Below are 7,474 nucleotides of genomic sequence, written 5' to 3' on the forward strand. Positions count from 1 at the left end.
TCTGACACAAATAAAGCCAATCTTTGAACCATATGTAATTGGAAATTCCATCTCATGGGTTAGCATGAATTCCTTTAGCATAATTTATTCTCTTGTGACATATATCATTCAAAGGAATATTTTTATTGTTTCCCTGAGAGAACAGTCATGAATTCTACTACCCCTATGGAAAAATCTACATTTGAGTACTAAGGTATTTACATAATTTTATTGTAGAGGAAAATCTGAGACCATAGTCTTTATGGTGCACATCTAATCATTAAAGAGTGGATATGATGTCTATGTGTAAGGGTCCTTATTCATTGGGGTGAAAAATTACCTGGAGAGTTTTATGCGCTATTTCTTAACTATTTTCCTGTTTTGGCTGAAAATCTTTCAATGTGCTCCCTATAAATGTGACTCCTTCTAGTGCCCCAATTAAATATCTCCCCTTTTCTAAAGTTTTCCAAATCTATCAAAGAGATAGTGAGTGAACAATCTCCATATCATTCAATATATGTCTGAATGAAGTTTATCTCACACATATTTTCTCCATAAGTCATATCACAGCTTTCTTGCACTTAGAGACACTAGACAGGTTTCAGTGCTATATGTGGGGGCCAATTTCAACAGTGAAATCACCAATAGAAAGAACAAAACTGTGAAACATGTGGCACTACATAGACTATGAAGACTACACATTATGGTATCAGAGCTGTAACAGGAAGGCAGAGTCTTGCCTTGTTGGACCTCAGATTAGAAGTGACCAGTAAGCAATTCAGATTGTTCTCTTCTCTGTGCATGTCTGAGAATGACCACTGAATTCTCACCAGTATTGATTTTGGGTTGCAAATAAATGTTTGCAAGTAGGTGAGTTCTCAAATATGGAATCTGTGAATAACGAGGAATGACAGAACAAATGCACACGCGTGCACACACACACAGAACCTCAAGTGCTTGTGTGTGTCTACCACTCAATATAAGCAACAATGACAGGAATAGTAGGAAGCCAGTGGGGCTGGAGGAAATAGTGAGGGGACAGTGGGAGGAGATAATGGCAGGGAGGGCCAGGGCAGGACATGTAGGGACTTGTGGGTCACAAGGAAGATTTTGACTTTTGTTTTGAGTGTGGTGGGAGTCTCTAAGGGTTCTTGAGTGGAGTTGTCCTCTGGACAGTGTTGGGGGAACAGCCTGTGTGTGAGGGCGAGTGGAGTGGAGTGGAGCTGAAAGGTCAGGGCACAGGGGACTGAACGGTCCCCAGTGGAAAATAATGGTCCAGGATGGGGCCATAGAAGAGGTAAAAAGTGGGTGGATTCTGGATAAATCTTGAAAGTAGAGCCCTCAGGGTTTGCTGATTCTGGGGTTGGAGGGATAGAGAGAAACAGAGATAGAGAGATACACAGATGACTCTAGTATTTTGACCTGGACACCTAGGCCATTAGGAAGAACACTGAGGCCCACAGAGGCAGAGGGAGGTGCCCAGGTTGCACATAGGTCCACAGTAGACTCATCCCTAGCCAAGGTATGATCCTGATTTGAGAGCTCTGATGGTGTAGATATCATGAGGGGAAGAGCCTGCTCAGAGCCAGGCACCTCCTCTCTTTGCCTCTCAAGTCCTCATCCCGGTACTTCCCCTCTAGCTCTGTTCTCTTCCTTTCAATCTTGTTTTCAGAGCTACTGCTCCCTAGAGACTCAGACGATATGCTTCTGATTCTTTTGTCCTGAAAATATATGGCATGAGTACCCATGAAAGCCTTATGTGGAAGAGTCTAGAAGCAAGGGTGGGGAGGACATTCCTACCAAGGAGGTGGGTAGGGCTGTGTTTAGAAGCCCAGTAGCATCTCCAGGGCATCCAGCAGAGGGGACGCATTCTCCTAGGCCAGAAAAAAATGACCACTTTCTAGAACAGACTTCTTTTGGGTCCCTGTGGTGCCCGCCCCCAGTCATGGCTCCAGCTGCTCTGACCTTCTACCTCCCAGTTCTCCCACACATTTCCTCCTAGGAGCCCTGATTGTAGTGTTTGCTTTTCCTCACCCCCTCCTTCCTACCCAGCTCTGCCACTCCCTGGACCTGCTTCCCAGTATCTCTATGGCCTGGCTACCCAGGGTGTCCCAAATAGCCCACATAGCCCTGTGTGGGACCAGAGCCACAGGGCAGATGTCCAGCCCTTCCTGGCACTTTTCCTGTCCTCCTTCCCACCATCTGGGTATCTCTGGGTCCCTCCTGTCTCTCCATGTCAAAGGTCTCAGAGGGGTCATCTTAATTCATTTGTCCTCAACTGAACACTGCCACCTGCTCTAGTTACTGCTTTTCTAGGTTATGAGTCTAAACAGAGACCAATACTTGGAAGCTAGTGCTTATAAAGGCCTTTCTGGGACTTAATAAACCAGCCCATCCCTCTCCCAATGGTCTATGAAAGAGGATCTCGTGTTCCTGTTCCTGTTTTACAGAGAGGGAAACTGGAGCACAGACAGGTGAGGTTGCTCACCCAGGGCCACACCTCCAGACAGTGGCAGAGTTAGGACCTGACCCCTGACCACTCTGGTCTTCTGCTCTCATGAAAGTTGTACACAAGTTTCCAGCTTTCTTTTCTGTCCAGATGAGAGAGACAGGAAATAACAAATGAGCAAGAACATACCATTCAGTGACAAGAGTGATGAAGATTTCAACACAGGAGGCCTGGGGGAATGCCAGCCTTGGTTGGGGGTGAATGATTTACTCAAACTCATAACCTAGAAAATCTGTTATACTCCAGGTCACAATAGATTATAGAGAAAGAATACAGATTAAAATCAGCAAAGGACAGGACACCTGGGTGGGACTAAAAGGATACCAGGCATGAGCTTCCAGCTGTCCCCTTCCAGTGAAGTCCCAGCTCTCAACTCTCCCAGCAACGATGTGTGACAACCTGCACTGAGTATTTCCAACCAGGGAAACCCACCTGAGCCTTAGTGTCTGGATTTTTACTGGGAGTTGTTCACATGGGCTTGGTTGACCACTCATGTGGCTGACCTCAGCTTATTCAGAGGACAACTAATAGTGCACAGTGGCCCAAGGCCTCTATCATGAGTCACACTGTGAGCATGACTCTCTGGCATGGTCTAAGGTCTGAGCTATACAGACACTCTTATCAGGACAGATACTCCAGGGCCTTAAAGAGATGACCTACCAGGCTCAAGGTAAAGCATCATGAAGACAGGCCTTCCTTTGGAAGGTGCAAGCCCTCTAAGTTAACTCTTTGTGGCACAGGAATAAATAGTGGATCAGGAATGCATATTGAAAGAGTTCATGTTAAATCTAGTGCTGGAAAGAAATGGTTGCTTATCTGATCCAGCCTTCAGATGAGACTGCAGCCCTGGGCAACACCCGTACAGCAGCCTGTGAAAGACCCTGAAGAAGGAGCCATACAGATGTGAGTTCCAGGCAGAGGGAACAGAGAGTGTAAAGGTTCTGAGATGGGACTTAGCTTCAGAGAAGTGAAGGCCAAGAGGGGATGAAGGAAGGAGGTGATATCAGAAGGGCCATTGGAATGCCTTATGGACAGGATGACACCCCCATTTGGGGCCTGAACAACTGAGCTGCTAGTGGAACCATATATTAAAAACAGGAAAATCAGAGGCCAGACTCCAAGACAGCCCCCATGACCCCTGCCTCCTGGTATCCGTGTGTAATACCCTCTTCTTGAGTGCAGGCAAGGCCTCATGACTCACTTCTAACAGTAGAGTAAGACATGTGGTGAGATGTCACTTTCAAGATTTGGTTACAGAAGATTGAGATTTTCATCTTGCTCCCATGGCTCTCTCTCTCTCCCCCCCACTCTCTCCCCTTCCCCCTCCCCTCTTTATCCCCCTTCCTCTCCCCCTCCCCCTCCTCGCCTCTTCCCCCTCTCTTTCTCCCTCTCCCTTTCCTTCTCCCTCTCCCTCTCAATCTCACTCTCACTCTCACTCTCACTCTCCTTCTCTCTCTTGCTCTGGTGAAACCAGCTGTCACATTGTGAGCTGCCCTGTGGAGATACCCATGTGGTGAGGAGCTGAGAGCTGCCTACTGAACAGCCAGTGAGGAACTTAATCCTGTCAACAACACCTGAGTGAACTTGAAAATGGACCCTTCCCTCATCGAGCCCTCAACTGACACTGCGGTCCATTAGTGACCCTGGAGCAAAGAACCCAGAGGATCCATACCTCATTCCTGACCCACAAAAACTGTGAGATCATAACTATTTGATGTTATTTTACACCCTTATGTTTGGGGCAATTTGTTGCACAGCAATAAATCACTAACACAACATATTTGGCCAGAGATTAAGAGGTGAATCAGGAATTATAGTGTTTGCCCAGTTGAAATAAAATTGTAATAGATGTCTGCTTTGGGCTGGTTTCCCTGAACTGCAGAGTCTGAGATAAGGATTGAGTGTGGGTAATTATTAGCAGTGGATCTTACAAAGCATGAGAAGAGAAGAAGGGACATGAGATAGGGAGGTTTAGGCAGTAAATCACGAGAGTTTGAATGAACAATTTCTGCAGTGGGCACTGAGGCTCAGTCCTTCCAAGGACCTTTCAGAGAGTGTAGAACACACCCTGGAGGAGTGACGGAGCTGGGTTATTGATCCACCAAAAGTGATGGAGGGTCATTCCCAGGGATGCTAACTCCCTATCAATTCTGACCTGGGGCCACATGGGCCATAGAAAGCCCCAGGCAGAGCATCTTGGGTATTCACCAGAGCAGGGACTACAGGGAGATGAATGAGGAGCAAAGATTGATTGTTCCCTTGGCCTCTGTTCTACAATGTCTCAGCACATAGCTGTGACAGACCCCGTCTTAATTTAACATTTTGCTATTTCAATCATCATGCATGTTTTGCAGTAATTTTTATTTTTTAAAACACTGTATTCAAATAATAGCCATCTTTACTATTGAGTTCTTTGGTGTCCCTTAAATTTTGCTTCAATTCTTACCATTGTCCCAGCCCTGGGGATCATGGATGAGGGAATTAGCCCACATGGGAGAGGACTCAGCTGTCAGCTGCCACATCTGAGTCAGGGTGGGCTCAGTTCTGCTCTAGTAACAAGCTAACCCCAAATCTCCATGGTTTTAAGCATCAGAGATTTTCCTTCTCACCTGGCTACTGTCTGCACACAAAGTAAAAGAAAACAGTGTGTGGCCAATCTAAGCCTCCTGTGGATTTTTTTCTCTTTTTGTTTTTAATATATTTTTATTGATTTCAGAGAGAAGGGAAAAGGGTAGAGAGAGAGATAGAAACATCAATGATGAGAAAGAATCATTGATAGGCTGTGTCCTGCATGCCCCCTAATGGGGACCAAGCCTGCAACCCTGCCCTGTGCCCTTGACTGGAATCGAACGCAGGACCCTTTTGTCCTCAGGCCAATGCTCTATCTGCTGAGCCAAACAAGCTAGGGCTGGATTTTATTTTTCTTAATGTTGTGAAATACACGTAACATAAATGTTACCATCTTAACCATTACTTAAATGGACAGTTCAGGTGCATTAAGTACATTTACATGCAACCATCACCACCATTCATCTCCAGACTGTCTTATCTTCACAACTTGGTTCCTATTAAACATTCATTCTTTCTCTCCCTTCCCCCCACCCCCCTATCCCAAGGCACCCACCATTCTACTTCCGGTCTCTGTGAGTGTGACTTCTCTTGGGACCTCATAAAAGTGGAGTCATACAATATTTGTCTTTTTACGACTGCTTTATTTCACTCAGCATAATGTCCTTAGGGGTCATCCATGTTGTACCATGTGTCAAAATTTCCTTCCATTAAAAAAAAATTAAAGTAGTAAAAAAGAAATGAAGTTTATCATTGTAATCATCTTAAGTGTGCAGGTCAGTAGTGTTAAGTACATTCACACTCTTGTGCAACCAACACCTAAAACATTTTTATGTTCTTGCAAAACTGATACTCTTCACCCACTAAACACTAACTAACTCGTCAACACCCTCCTTCCATGCCTGACAACTGCCATTGTATTTTCTGTTTCTATGAATTTCACTACTTCAGATATCTACACTAATAAAAGAGAAAAATGGTAATTGGCGTACGACCGCTACCCTTCTGATTGGCCAATCAGCGTATCCTTATGCAAATTAACTGTCAGCCAAGATGGAGGCCGGCAGCCAGGCAGTTGGAAGCGAACATGAGGCTTCCTTGCTCCAGTGACTGCTGACTCCAACGATCCCCGCCTGACTTGCAGGCCTCTGAGCTGGCAGTTTGAAACATTCTAACAAATATAGCCGGCTGGGATCTCAGAGCTGAAGTTATACATTGTTTCGATTATAGAACGGCAAACAAACCAGCAGCCGAAGCCTCAGAGCTACAGCCAGAGCTAAAGCTGACCCAGAAGAAAAAAAAAAAAGAAAAAAAGGAGCGGTTGGGAGCTTCCCGCCAGCCTGAAAGCAGCCCTCAGCCCCTCAGCCAGACTGGCCAGGCACCCCAGTGGGGACCCCCACCCTGATCCAGGACACCCTTCAGGGCAAACCAGCCGGCCCTCAGGCCTCTATCCTATATAGTAAAAGGGTAATATGCCTCCCAGCACCGGGATCAGCGGAGCCACGAGGCCTCCTGGCACCAGATCAGCATGACAGGGTGCAGCGCCCAAACCCCCTGATCGCCCTGCGGCTCTGTGTGTGACAGGGTGTGGCGTCCCAACCCCCTGATCAGCCCTGCTCTGTGTGTGACAGGGGGTGGCGCCCCAACCCCCCCCCCCACGGGCCCTGCTGTGTGTGTGACGGGGTAGAGCCATAACCTCCCCATCGGCCCTGCCCTGAGTGTGACAGTGGTGGCGCCCCAACCCCCTGATCGGCCCTGCTCTGTGTGACAGGGGGCGGTGCCCTAACTCCCCTATCGGCCCTACTCTGTGCGTGACAGGGAGGAGCTCCCCAACCCCCTGATGGGCCCTGCTCTGTGCGTGAAGGGGGGGGGGCAGTGCCCCAACCCCCTGATTGGCCCTGCTCTGTGAGTGACAGGGGGCAGCACCCCAACCCCCTGATTGGCCCTGCTCTGTGCATCACAGGGGGTGGCGCCGCAACCTCCCATTGACACTGCCTTGAGTGTGACAGGGGGCGGTGCCCCAACCCCCCAATCAGCCCTACCCTGAGCGTGACTGATGGTGGCATCGCAACCTCCCAATCCGCCCTGCTCTGTGCATGACAGGGGGCAGCGCCCCAACTCCCCAATCAGCCCTGCTCTGAGCCCGACCAGGGGCTGCACCTAGGGATTGGGCCTGCCCTCTGCCACCCGGGAGCAGGCCTAAGCCAGCAGGTCGTTATCTCCCGAGGGGTCCCAGACTGCGAGAGGGCACAGGCCGGGCTGAGGGACGCCCCCTTCCCCTCCGAGTGCACAAATTTTTGTGCACCGGGCCTCTAGTATCATATAAGTGAAATAATGCAGAATTTATCCTTTTGCAACTGGCTTCTTTCATTCAGCATAATGGCAGCAACTCAATGCTTTCAAATACTTATTTCTCTG

This window comes from Myotis lucifugus, unplaced genomic scaffold (assembly GCF_000147115.1).
Source record: "Myotis lucifugus unplaced genomic scaffold, Myoluc2.0 scaffold_892, whole genome shotgun sequence".
Classification (NCBI taxonomy): Eukaryota; Metazoa; Chordata; class Mammalia; order Chiroptera; family Vespertilionidae; genus Myotis; species Myotis lucifugus.